General features: G+C 38.1%; 1 long non-coding RNA gene across 1 annotated transcript; it reads right to left on the reverse strand.

Moving 5' to 3' along the window:
- Positions 1-2462: 2462 nt before the first annotated feature.
- Positions 2463-12687, reverse strand: LOC306659711. Its single transcript, XR_013763394.1, has 4 exons — positions 12513-12687; positions 10718-10815; positions 8804-8956; positions 2463-2849 (listed from the first exon to the last, which is right to left on the reverse strand). It is a non-coding gene; the product is annotated as an uncharacterized lncRNA (long non-coding RNA).
- Between the last annotated feature and the right edge of the window lie 1202 nt (positions 12688-13889).

Consider the following 13889-nt stretch of genomic DNA (forward strand, 5'->3'; position numbering starts at 1 on the left):
ATTAAGACAGCTGTTGGATACTACAGCATCATTTAAAAATAGTTCACAGTGTTTCTTTCATTACAAGGCAAGAAAAAAATCATTCATAGAAGAAAAATTTTTTTAAGGTTTATTTGTTTGATTCCTTAAAGTAAAAATGCCTCAAATTCCCACACAAGCAGAAACATAGTTAAGCTGCTTGTTCTGTCTTAAGTATGCAAATATCATAGCCCAGTCTTATGTCAGCTTGAAAAGATAATGTCATGCAGAAAATTAAGACCATCTGATGAAATCATGTTATGAAATGTGGCTTGAGAGTGCAGCATTTTGTGCGTTACAATTTGATGTATTTTCACACCAAAATTCAAACGAATAGTCAAGCAGACTCAATTAATGCAAAATTTGAAAATTTTAGACAAATTTACAAGGTGTTTACTTAGGAGAAAAGGGAGGAGGGGGGCACATCTTAAATACTGTCTCCTTGTAACAGCCTTGATTTTATGTTATGTGTCTGAGCAACTGAATGTCTCAGCTTTTCATTTAGAGTTTTGAATTTAATCTGATGGTAGTTTGGATATAATAATGATGCATTTATTGTTAATTTCCTTAAAGCCTTACTATCTAACAATGTAGACTATTATCACCCCAAATACTTTCTGTGTTTGAAGGGATTTCCATATTTCATAGTGCACAGAAACTGACTCCAAAGCAAGGCTTAGGAGGAATATTCAGGAAGCAAGAATGTATTTCCTTAGTAACTAGCTGGGCTTTCCCCCCCTCTCTCTGCAGACCTGTTTTCCAGAAGATGAGAAGGAGACTTGACAGGACTTTATTGGTTCATAAATTAACTTGGTAGATTTACAATCATTACTTGGAATGCCAGGAACTCTTTTTAGGAACTTATGTTCAAGAGAGAAAAAAACATGTTTAATTCAGAATATGAAATTGGCATGCCATCCTCCTCGGTGACCGTGGACTAGTTTGTTTTTCACCTATGGACCTGATTCCATCTGCTGTTGACACAGTTGTTTTTGGCCAAAGGGAATATTTAAACATGTTCATGATTACATTTTCCTTCCAGTGTAAATGAACGAAGAATAGACTATCATTAGCTGTGTGCTCACTAAGAGGTAGTCAGTCTAAATTGTTGGCTTCCTTAAGAAGCTATAATGAAGTTGAGAGGTCAAATGAGCACTATGCAAGAGTCTAAAATATCCATTACTTCCTGCTAATCTATAAGTCCAATCCAGGAGTGAAGAAAGATAGGTTAATATCTCTGTGACCTTCTCCTCCCAACCCCTGCCCAAAGATGTAAATAATCCAACTTTTGGAGATAAATGGCAGCATCCTGAGCAGATCTCTGGGCTCAGGGTTTCCGGGAAGGGACTTTTCCAAAATGCACAAGTGGAGGAGTTTCTTCTATACTTACAAATGATGGAGGGTAAGTCTTAGCCATCTCTACTGGATCAAAACCCTCTATTTCACTTGCTTCATCCATGCCCAAAGAGAGATGCAAAAGGACTCTCGCGCTTTCAGAAGGAAGGAGACAACAAATGAGTATTTGAAGTCAGAACCCTTCACTTTGTGGAAAAAGTTAGGCTACTCATGAAAGAACTGCCCACTTGACCAAAGCAAATTTGGGCCCCATTTTTCTGTGATCCAGGCAAGCAAAAAAAAAATAAATAAATAAATACAAAAAAAAATAAAATTAAAGTAGGTTTGGGACTAATTATAGGAGGTAGACTGTAAGTAAAATAGCTCCTTGTTCAGAAGCATTCGCATATTTTCCTGAGATGAAGAACAAATATTTTGCTTAAATAGCAAGCAATTTTCTATAAAAATGCTACTGCTTGGAAATGCTCTTCATGATTTATTGCTGCCTTTTAACCTGAAAAAAATATTAATAACTGAGGAACTCTTGTTGGTGTCTTTATTATACTTAAACCCAAATAGTCATAATGTTATAACTGGTGTGGCCACATTCAATATTTTTCTTTCGTGAATGCAGCATGGGCTTATTAAGAGACCAAAAAATAAAAATAAAGGCAACCTTCTTGGCTTGAGCTTTGTGTGAGGTACCATTACATTCGGCAGCTAACTTCCAGAAGAAGCTGGGTAAGGCCACAGAGAATCCTGCTGCTTCCCCTTTCTACTGGATAGAGCACTTTCTCTGCACGTGGATTCATGTCATCATTCAGCTGTTTCTTCTGGCAAAGCCAGAATCCAGAACAGAATCTCAGTGAAAAAGAAACCAATAAATTAGATCTCTTTGTGAGCAATTTGCCGTTAGTTCTCTTCTCCCTGCCTATTAAGATTCTTTATTTACTTCACCAAGAGATTTCTGCTGACAAGTCCATCCATTTACCACTAGCCTAGATAAAATGATAATAAACAAAATGTCAAAAAATGTATTCATGGGACCTTCCCCATTCCCACCTCCTCCCCTTCTCCTTTTTCATCATGCTGGTATATTAAAGAGTCATTGGAGCTGTGAAATTTAAACATTGGTGGAGGCTTTTGGTTTATTTAATTAATTATATTCTTACAGCTCTGTGTATATATATATGATGTATTTTAATGACATACGCATATATGCATGTATAACAATTACACCAAAACCTGGTACCATCAGATAGAAGGTAAATCTCTCCCAGCTCCTGCTACTCAGGTTCCGGATCTGATGTAGCTAATAACCATGACTCCAGGATAAGGAAGCTGGATGGAGACATACTGGGGGAAAGGAAATTTTCCATTTTATGCTTATGGATGATTCCCGAAGGAATCTTTTGTTTCCAAGTATCTTTTGAGTCCTTTGGGTGAAAGGCAAATGCTGAGCAGTTCTATCTTGCACATAACTCCAATGGAGACACCTATAATACAAAACAGAGATCCCCTGAGGGCACCGTTATACATTTATTATAAAGCAAAGATTAAAACAATTTTATGGAAATTAAAGATAATATGGAACATTTGTCTCTCTCTCAGTCAAAGAGTAACATGAAGCAGTTCAACAAACAGCTCCAGGCATTCCACGCGGGATGATGGAATGGCTGGGTCTGAGGGGACAGGCAGGGCGACTGCAGACGGTGAGGTGTGGGTTTTTTTACCAGGGCGTCTTGCCGGTACTTGGCAACTGTGCTCTGGTGAAAAATGATATGCCTGCAAAATCAGCACAATGGGCAAGTGGAGGGGTACTTAGGTGGCTTGCCCTCCTGAAATCTATCTCAGCAGGACAGGATGCAAATGGCAGGGTGGGGACTGCAAGGGGTTCTTGACAGAGAGCTTTTTTGTCTCTTTTTGGAGTGTGTGTGTGTGTGTGTGTGTGTTTGTGTGTGTGTGTGTGTGTGTGAGAGAGAGAGAGAGAGAGAGAGAGAGAGAGAAAGGTTTGTTCTATGTTCTGTATTTTCTTGATTCACATGCTCACTGGAAAAAGAATGTCCAAAAGCCCTGAAAATTTCCAAAACCTCCAAGCTGGTAGCATTTCCATTTTATACATATAAAATGGAATTGCTACCCCCCAAAAAATAAAATAAAATAAAAGTGGTTGTCAGAGGACAGTAAAACATCTGTGTTAAGTGAGAGATGTGCTCAACTTTATTTGCACCCAGGGGTCTGATTTGACCTCTAGTGCACCAAATTTATGGTAAAAGGAGGGCTTTTAAATTGGGTTTGTTTTATTTTGATCCTCTGTCTGGATATTTCTTTCATACCTCCCAGGCAGTAGCTCTCATGGGTAAGCTTATATTTTTGTTAATAAAAAAATGCAATTGGTGCTAATCTAGACTTCCATCATGGTCGTTCAAGCTTTCCAACGTTAATAACCACTCCCAAAGAAAGGATCATCAAAAGAGTTCAGGCGACGTGGTTTTGCGGTCAAGGCAGTGAGCCATATTCAGAAATGTCTGCTTTCTATTCCCTGGTCCACTGCTGGATAACTATGTGACATTTATAAGTTAATTGTTTCTAAGTCTTGGTTTCTTTAGCTGTAAAAGACTACTCTTTATTTACTTATCATGGGTCTGGGGATGACAATGATTTATGGAGTGAACTAGTTAAGATATTGGGCTTTTGATCTGACTAATCTGGGCAGAGATCTTTTGTTACTACCCACTAGTTTCATAACTTAGGAGAACTTACCAACTATAACTCAGGTTTATAAATGCATTATATACCAGTTATTGTGAAGATTAACTGAGATAATGTATGTAAGTATGTTAAGACAGTGCTTGGCACATAGCACTAAATAAATGAACAGATTTTATAAATAATAATAATAGGTAAATGTTCTTAGGACTCTACACAAATAATTAACTAAAGAGGAAGCATTATCATACAATTATTATTCATAAATAATAGCAGCAACATTTATATACAGATTTTTATGAGCTCTACACAGCAATGAATTTTAATGCCAGATCGCAAGTCATATACCTCACCTTTCATTTCAAACTATATGACTTTATCATATAGTGGCATAATGTAGTACAGCCGCTTGAAACACCTCCAGTTTTAATTCTCCTCCTCCCCCATTGCCTAACTCTGTGCTCCCTAATGAAAAGTAAAGGTTAGTGGCAATCTGTTTGAGACTAAAGCCTCCTAGCCAGACCAGGCCAGGTTGACGGTGTGGGGCTGAGGGAGGGTTGCGGACAGGAAGGGAGACATGAGAAACTTATGAAACACACAGAAGGTGTCTGCTCGTTCATATTAAAAATACACTGGGGGAAATGCTCAGCACCAAAAATAGCAGAAGAAATATTTTCAAGCGCTTTTCATGTCTTCCTTTCACCCCTCCAATAGGAACCACGTTCCTCTGAATGGATGGATGTGTTTAGTACAGTTTACACAAAAGCTCTCTTGTTAGAATTCATTTTAAAAATAAAGGTAAAAGAGATTTCCTTTATAATCACAAAAAGACACAGAAGCCAGGGGTTTCTGGGTAATAACAAACATCAAGGGGCATTAAAGGGACAAGGCCTTCATTATTACCTAATAACATTCACCCTGGAGTGTCATTGCTTAATTATAGTTTTTTGAATATTTGGGCAATAAAGAAATTGGAATATGTTTTCATACGCATACTGATGTACAGCCAAACAATATCGTTGTTTCTCATCTGTTAATGAGGTTGAGACCTGTGCCTTTAAAGGGATCACAAATAAATTCTTGGGTATATTTTGCCTTTTAAATATTTTTGAATATATGAATTCATCAGGATTTAGGGATTAGGTAACTGCTGTCTACACAAAAAATTCTGCAAAATTTTTCATTACTTTTTTATTAGTTGGCAGCAAATACTCTAACTGTGAACTTTTATGAAGCTATAAACATAAAGGACCTTCTGATATGGGTCTGATGATAATTCTAAATTTCCTCTTTGCAGCTGTGGTTGATCCCCTCTATTTGGTACAGTCTATTTTTTTGTGACTTAACAGAAGAAAGTTGGCTCACTACTGTATTGCCTTCAAGCAGTTTCTCGGGAAGTTCTCGAATTAAATCCACATGGAAACCCAATTCCCCTCTCCACCTTTCCCTTAAGGTGGTTATAAAATGTCAGTAGAAAGCAAAGCTGTTTATTTTACTTAGGGTTGGATTCTGTTAGTAAATGAGTTTCTGGTGGGGCTTATGTGCAAACCACATCTTTCAATCAGTTTCTTTACATTACTAAATGTATATTAAATTGTGCCATAAATATTAATTTAAAATTCAGAAGTTCAGATTTCACCTAAATCCATGAGCATAAGTAGAGAGACAACCTGTTTAACGAGTTCTAGATTCACATTCTAGCTCTGCTAGTAGAGCATTGCTCAACTTCTGTTAGAAGAGAAAACAACTGTGCTTTCTTCCTGATGGGCACACTTGCCACCTGGCAGAGATCTGTGGCCTGGCTTTAATGTGACAACTTGGAGATCTCTGCAAAGAGTGTGGCAATCCTACAGGGACAGCTTTCTTCTTGGAATCCAAGAGATGGTATGTGCTAAGGCAGGTCTTGGCTGCTGGGCCACGTCGAATGCATCTGGAGTTGGGCAGTTTTCAAATATGATGGAACAAAGCAGTGATCTCAGAGGTGTCGGAGTGTGGGGATACTGGGAGGCAGAATCTGAGACACTATGGTTTCTCTGGGCTAGGCATTGAGGGCTCTTTCAAAACCAAACTATGTTACTAGGGTCTTCTGGCTCCCTGGGCCCTCAGTCTCTCCATCCACCTATCTCCAACTGTGTGCTTTGAAGGATATTGCAGAATGCACCACAGCAGACAAGCCCTGGTGGGTGTGCAGCAGAGCAGGAAGACAAAGACTTCCCCTGCCTCCTCCTTGTCATGCGACTTGCTTTAACTCTGGCAGCATCTTATCTTTTAATAGTTGCAGGTTTAAAGAGAAGGACAGTGGCATCAGCAAAAATTGCAGATTGGATAGTAGAAATCACCTTCTCTCCTTTCATCCTTTCCTTTTCCCTATAGACCTGGGTCTGTTGCTCCTACATAAAGCTGCAGAAGTGTAACATTTGTTTTGGGGCTTTGCGGAATGAATGTACACATTCTCTCGTTAAGGAGAGACAGGAATACCTTTGGAACCTGTATTTATGTCTTGCTTAAGTTTCAAAAGTGAGATACTTGAGGCTGAAACAGAGTATTCAACTTCTCCATCTTTTCTATTGGGAGAACCTATTTTATTTTGTGATGAAGTCTCATGATCATCCACATACGTGTTTTAAAATCTATTTTATTAGTCATATCCATATCTATAATCTTCAAATATAAATAAAAAGGTATTAAAAGTATCAGTAAAAAAATGCAATGTTATTTGAGGTAACCCTTGGCTTTGGCTTGACTTATATCTAGTATTAACTCCACTGCTACTCAGGAGCTTGGAACCCACTTATTTAACCAAATAAGATGGATTCTGAAGTGATTTGCTCCATCTCATATGCAGCAATATTAACTGAATGGGTCTATTAGGTGTCATTTGAGCTTAGCTGCTAGTATCCTCCATGCTTAAAGCATGGCCTGCTTGGATTATAATATACCCCCTACCTGACAGCAGATGTGTAATAGACATATGCATAGCTATTTTAATAGTTCTACAACTTTTGTATCATTAGTTTATGGGTTTCTGATGTTTCTTCCATTAATGATATTCCTCCATTCTGAAAAATAAAATTCTTTCAAGAAGGAAGGAATAGGGTTAAAACTTTAAGAAGTAAGGTGGAAAATAGGTTATGCATAGTGGTAAAGTTTTCCTTATTTTTCTTTTATGTAAATGCTTCAAGACTTATGTCTGAATGATAGATTTGACTCAAACAGTCAGAATCTATAACATCTAGGGGAAAGGAGTAGAAGGTAGTGGTTAAGAGAATGGGCTTTGAAATCACATGTGAGTTTAAATAAATATTTCAATACTTTACCAGCTATATGAATTTGGTCAGGTAACTCAAACTCTCTCCAAGTCTTGGTTTTATCACCCCTAAAGGAGCAATAATATTTATACTTATAAGTTAGTGATTATTAAATAATAAAATTATGTAAAGGCTTAGCACAATTGATGGTGCATAATAGTACTCTAAATTTGTAGTAACACTTGTAAGTATCTTGTGACAGGCTGCAAGAAAGAGATTCAGGGGAATACTGTTTAAGAGTTTAATTCCTTTCGGGTATTTCTGTATAAAATTGGTTGGCTCCACCCTCACTGTGCAGGTTCTCTGTGTGAGTCAGGCTAAGTGCTCACATGTTCTATACAGGACATGGGGGCAAGGGAAGCATGCCAGAGCTATAGATGATTGATCTGGATAATGACTGTCACTGGGGGAACAGGAGAGCACTGTGGGGATGGTGGAGACAGTAGGAGGAACGTGGGAGAAGAAAAAACAAACCAAGAGACAATGAATGAAGGGAGTTGACCCAGCAAAAAATATTGGTGAACCGCTAAGAGATATATAGGGACCTAGTGAGAGGTTCAAATTCCTGTATCAGAGTGTAAGACTGAAAAGGCCTGTAAGCCTGAAGATCTGCGACTGAGCTAATACGTGAAGCCTCTCGGGTCTGAAGTGTCATTGGGAATTGGGGCAGAGAAAGCATGCCTTATATTTAGGCCTCCTATTTTTACAGAGTTCTGGCATTACTGCTTAATAAAAATGATTTCACTGCTCATGATAAGTAATATTTACTGGGCTTTTTCCATATGCCATGCTTGTCAGTGTCCATTAGCTCATTTAATCTTCATGACATCTCTGGGAAGCAGGTAATATAGTGTTATTGCCATTTAACAGATGTGAAGAGGGAGATTATGTGACTTGTTCAAGGTAATTCAGAGAACAAATGGCAGAGTTTAGACAAACCCAGATCTACTCTGTGTGACTACCCAGGCTGTACATGACACTATTCCTAATGCTGTCTTTCATTCAGAATATGATGTAACAGGGCAATCTTGGAGATGTTTAATGCAGAGGCCCCAGTTCTTCATTTCTACTCTGCAACTCCACTCTAAATCCTCTAAACTTTCCATTTAAATGAGCAAGTAAAACCTTGTGTCTTAGCTTAATATCTTCAAGTAGAAGAGGGCTACTTGGATTCTCAATCTTCCAGTGTACATTTCACAAAAACAGCAATTCATGTCTATAAACATGTTTCAATGTAGCAATAGTTAAATCAAGATTACCACCAAAGATCCTACTTAAAATAAATTAATGTCAATCAAGTATCTTTAAATAATGTTTAAACTTTGTTAGTTTAAACCAGAGTCACTTCAAAAGTGTGGAATCCTGTATTATTTGAAAGGGAGAAGTAACAATTCTTAACACTGAGAGCCAGCATCACAAATGGAGAGACTTACCTTTATCTAAACAGGTTTGATCCATCAAAATAAACAGTATTCAGTTCATTACCACCCAGGTAAACTTGCTCTTGAGTAAAATAATCTGTCTTTCCAAATCCTTGGGTTAGGGTGGCTTATTACACATGAAAACTTGCTTCAGATCTCAGGAATCTGGTTGAAGTTTGTGAGTGTTAAAAAAAAAAAAATTGTTACACAGTCAAAACTAAAGGCTGTTATAGATGTTAGAGGCTACATCAACAGATTCATTTTCTGGAAAATTGATCAGGGAAATAGAAGCACCTGTCATTTTCCAATGAGATAGGAAGAATCTAGAACTAGAAATCAATGTCTTGGCTGGCCGGCTCCATGCTCACATCACCATTACCAGGATGAGGATTACTGTTGGTGTTTGATTTGACAACAAGCCTTTTAAAACAACAAGACTTTTTTGTGTTGTTGAACTCTGAGAGCAGTATGCTCTCTGCCTGCTCCTCTCCTATACTTTCTCTCGTGTAAGGTCTTCCTCTTCTGTCTGTCATTTTGCATCTGCCTGGCTCCATCTCCTGTCATGGCTCACGTGCTCATTCTTTACACGTGTGTCATCTGTTCCTCAAACTTCACAGGATTTCTTTTCTCCAAAAATTCTGCAGAGTATTATTTTCCCATTAGAGCAGGACACCAGGACACTGAAAATGGGTTAGTGTTCCAAGATTCCATAAACAGCCCGAGTGATTGCTCAGATTTAAACGACCTCACACATAATTTTAGCAAATGGAGATGCATTAAATGGTTCCAACAGGTGTATGATTATAAAAAGAATGTCAGATTTTTGTGAAAATTAATGCTAGAATATAGGTTCTACTATTACTGCTTAGCAGTAAATGGTTCAAGTGGTATAATAATATAGCAGACTCACAGAGCCAATTAATCCATTAGAGGAAAATTCCATTTATTTAAAAAAAATAAAGTGAGTTTTAGCTTAAAGAGGAACTTCAGACAACAATCATAAATGGAATTCTTCTTAGTAAGTTACATACTGTTTAGTAGATAATTTAAAATCCAGTTATGGAAGGCCAAGAAGGATATCAAGAAAGTATACTTGCTTTTTTTAATAAAATGTTCCTTTTGGGGGGCTACTAAAACTTTATGTCACTGACACTAATTATTTTGGCATCTTATTGACAGTCACAATTGGACAAAATGTGGAAGTATGTAAGTGCAAAACAAGTTCTTGGCTACATTTCTTCATCCCTACATACTTCAGGGTTTTATTTATGGTGAAATTGAAGCTAGATGTCAAATTTGGGCCCCTCAGAACAAAATCTTAATAATTAACTGGCAAAACTGAACATGATCGCTTTTGACACACCTACACTGGTAATTATTGCTTTGAGGCCATTTACTAATGAAATTAATGTATTCATTGCCCTAACAAATTAGCATAACTCATACATAATGCCCCACATTTCAAGACCTCGCTAGAAAAACAACACTTAATACTGCAGAATGAAATGGCAAGGGCATTGCGTGGAGACAGTCTTTGCTGAATTACTACGTGTTAAAAACCACAATAGCTAAGTGTTCGTTACAATGCAAAATGTAAACACAATGTGGGTATTAAAGCCATTAATAGTGTAGTCAAGGGTGTACAATTGATGATTATCTTTGCACTTCAAATAAGCAGATATTACAATAGCAGTAACCATGGAATCTAATTAACTGACTACTTCTAGAGCTACAAAGTATGAAAGAAATGCTCTGAAGACAGCCTCTTCTTCTCCACCACAATGACAAAGAATATTGTTGAGGTGTTGGCACTTCTATGCATTCCTTCCTAAATGAACTCAAAGGCACCCTCATTAAATAGTGCCCCTGCCCTGTCCCAGCAGCGAGAGGGTTAAAAAACAGAGGGTAAACAATTTCCGAATTTACCTGTTATGCAAGACAAAAAATGTGAAAACTATCCTTGTCCAAATTTAATGCATCACTGTAAGGATGTGATTTTGCTTTTATGCTCTGTGAGCTTTTCACTGCAAATGACAAAGAGTAACAGTAAGTCCAGTGGGGTAGTAAGAAGACAAAGGAAAAAAGAAAAAGGAAAGAAACTAACTATGAAGTATTTTGTATTTTCTTTGATCAATTTGTAACCTAAAGACATCTTCTCAAGCATCAGAGTACAGTAAAAGGTGGTAGTGGAATTTTCAATATCTCCCTAGACCCACTTTAAGAGAATTGTGCTCTTAAATAATCACATGCTTGATTGTGATTGTGCTTAACACAGGTGTGCTTCACTCACACACACACACACACACACACGCACATGCACACACACAGCAGTCAGAAATTACTGGGCAATTGGGAGTTGGGTTTGACTTCTGCTTGTTGAAACAATGATGTGTAGTTTAAATGGTACCCTTCCATCCACAAATGTTGGCCTCTAACCAGTACCTAGAACCATGTATTTCCTCAGTATTCAGGGCAAAGGTAACTGGGTGAACTCAGGATTGATTACAACTGGAGGCCTAAATCTTCATGGGTGGAGGTAAGCTGGGCAGTCACATAGTCCAGCTTTCTCACTTTGTAATAGGGAAATAAACATTTTATATATATAAACAAGTTATATATAAACAAGACATGATAGTAGGTTTCATCTGCAGAATCCTAGGGCTTTTCTGACCTTAATCCCAGAGCTCCTTTCATCATGTTGATGAGAGAGTGAAAGGAAGTGAAAGGACAAGTGCCAGGGGGATAAATTATAGGTGTAACCCTTGCTTTATGTAATGGGAAGAATAGCTGAGAAGGTATCTGAGAACTAGGGACTTGGTGCTTTCTCTAAAACATCCTAGAAGTATGTTTTCAAATAATGCTAAGCTTGAAATGCCATAAATCTGGAAATATATTCAAGCCCTTCTTCTGTAAAGAATGTACCCCTTAGAAACCCAGACTCCAACTTTGACATCTGTGTCTCCTCTTATCCTAAGAGGGCAGAAACACATTCTCTCATCAAGTATACACAGAGTTGATGAGGGAGCAAAGGAAGTTTGGGGAAGGGAAAAATCCCATTTAGTCATTTGTTCACTGTCTACTCAAAGCAAAGGTGAATTTCAACTACATTGACTTCACATGTACACATGTACTTCTCTCTCTCTCATACACACACATTTATATTTGAATATATACAGAATTTTATGAGATAGGCTTTATTAATATTATTCTCATTTTAACCCCCTGAGTTCAGATAATCTTAATAGTATTTGATAATGATAATAAGAAAACTTAATATTTGTATGTCTCCCATGTGATAAGTCCTACTCTACAAGTTTCATTTAGTTTTATCTTCATAACAATTCATTAACTAGGTATTATTATTCCCGCTATACAAAGGAGAAAATTAAGGGACAGAGAGGGTAAGAAACTAACTGGAGGGCATGAATCTGGTCAGTGGAGAAGATGTGAACCCCGTTAGCTTGCCCTGCAGCTCACACTTCTAGCGATAATATTCACCCCAAACTGATTTGCTCACATAATTGACAGCAGAGCAAACTGTTGAAGGCAAGCTCTGTCTGGCCTCAAGGATCCGGTCTTGCCTCTACCTGGAGGTCCATTTTTTGTCTTTCCCCAGGGTTGACTCCTCGGTTTGCAGTCTGGGCTGGCTGGGTCCTCTCAGGGAGGCCTTGCAGCACCCGATCTCTGTATGTTGCCCACAGTCACCATCACACTGACTTACCTCCTTTACAGCATTTATGACCTTATATATTTATGTTAGTTACATTTCCTTGTTTGCTGATGGTTTGTTGTCTGACTCCTCAACTTTGATGCTCCATGAAGACCAGAACTAAGTCCATTTTCTTCATCAATGTCCATCAGGGCCTCTCTCAATGCTTTGCAGAGAGCAGATGTTGGAAGTCTTGCTGAGTGAAAGGATAAATGAGTGCTCTGTGCTCAAATTGCAGCTCTAACTGCTTCACCCTGTGCTCAAATTGCATTATGGCATTAGTTAAAACAAACAGAAATAAACAAAAAACCTACTGCTTGGCCAGGCACCATGGGGCATTCCTATAATCCCAGCAGCTTGGGAGGCTGAGGCAGGAGGATTGCAAGTTCAAAGCCAGCCTCAGCAAAAGTGAGGCACTAAGTAACTCAGAGACCCTGTCTCTAAATAAAAAACAAAATAGGGCTGGGGATGTGACTCAGTGATTCAGTGCCCTGAGTTCATCCCTAGTACCCACCCCCCCCCCCAAAAAAAAAAAAAAAAAAAAAAAAAAACAACAAACAAAACCAAAACACTCTTGCTTGCTTCAGTGTTGCAGGTTTTACTTAAGCATTGTGACTTCATCCAAGTTTTATTATCTGAATCTTTATGGGAAGAAAGATACTAAAGATATGATTCCATCCCTCCTCTTATAGGTATTCTTGTTGATTTTTGTTTGCTTCTGTGTAGTTTTTGTTTGTTTGTTTGTTTTTGCCTGGACTTTCAAAAAAGTTACGTTTTAGACTTGTCTAAGAGCAAATAGCACAATGATGCCTGGGCTCTTGGGTTGACCATCAGAGGGAGGAACTAGCATGTGGAAATTTGCTAATGAAGAATCTGAAAAATTGATTATATTCTCCTTAATTTCCAGGAAATGATGATTCTATCACTTGAAAACTATGTGCTGGTTTTCTCTTTAGAGTTCATGTGTCTGGACTACATTGAGAAAAAATACCTTCAGCTTCCATACGGGTCTGGGTAGATGTGAACATAAAACCTATGGAGAGCTTCTTTATTGTGTTTGTTGCTCCCTTTAGTTTGGGGCAGTGGCAGTCGGGGGAGGGAGGGCGTCTGTGGCCAAAAGTCTTTCCTTAAATCACACCTGAATTAAGAGTTTTGGGACTGCAGAAAGGGTACAGGAAAGAAGAAAGCAAGTATACTATAGGGTAGAATAGCAAAGCTACTTTGGTTGTTTAAATAAAGAAACAAAAAATCCCAGGCACTGTGGCACATGCCTGTAATCCCAGCAGCACAGGAGGCTGAGGCAGGAGAATCACAAGTTCAAAACCAGCCTCAGCAAGTTAGTGAGATTCTAAGCAACTTAGTGAGATTCCAACCCAAAATAAAAATAAA

The sequence above is a fragment of the Sciurus vulgaris genome (genome assembly GCF_902686455.1).
Source record: "Sciurus vulgaris genome assembly, chromosome: 1".
Taxonomy (NCBI): Eukaryota; Metazoa; Chordata; class Mammalia; order Rodentia; family Sciuridae; genus Sciurus; species Sciurus vulgaris.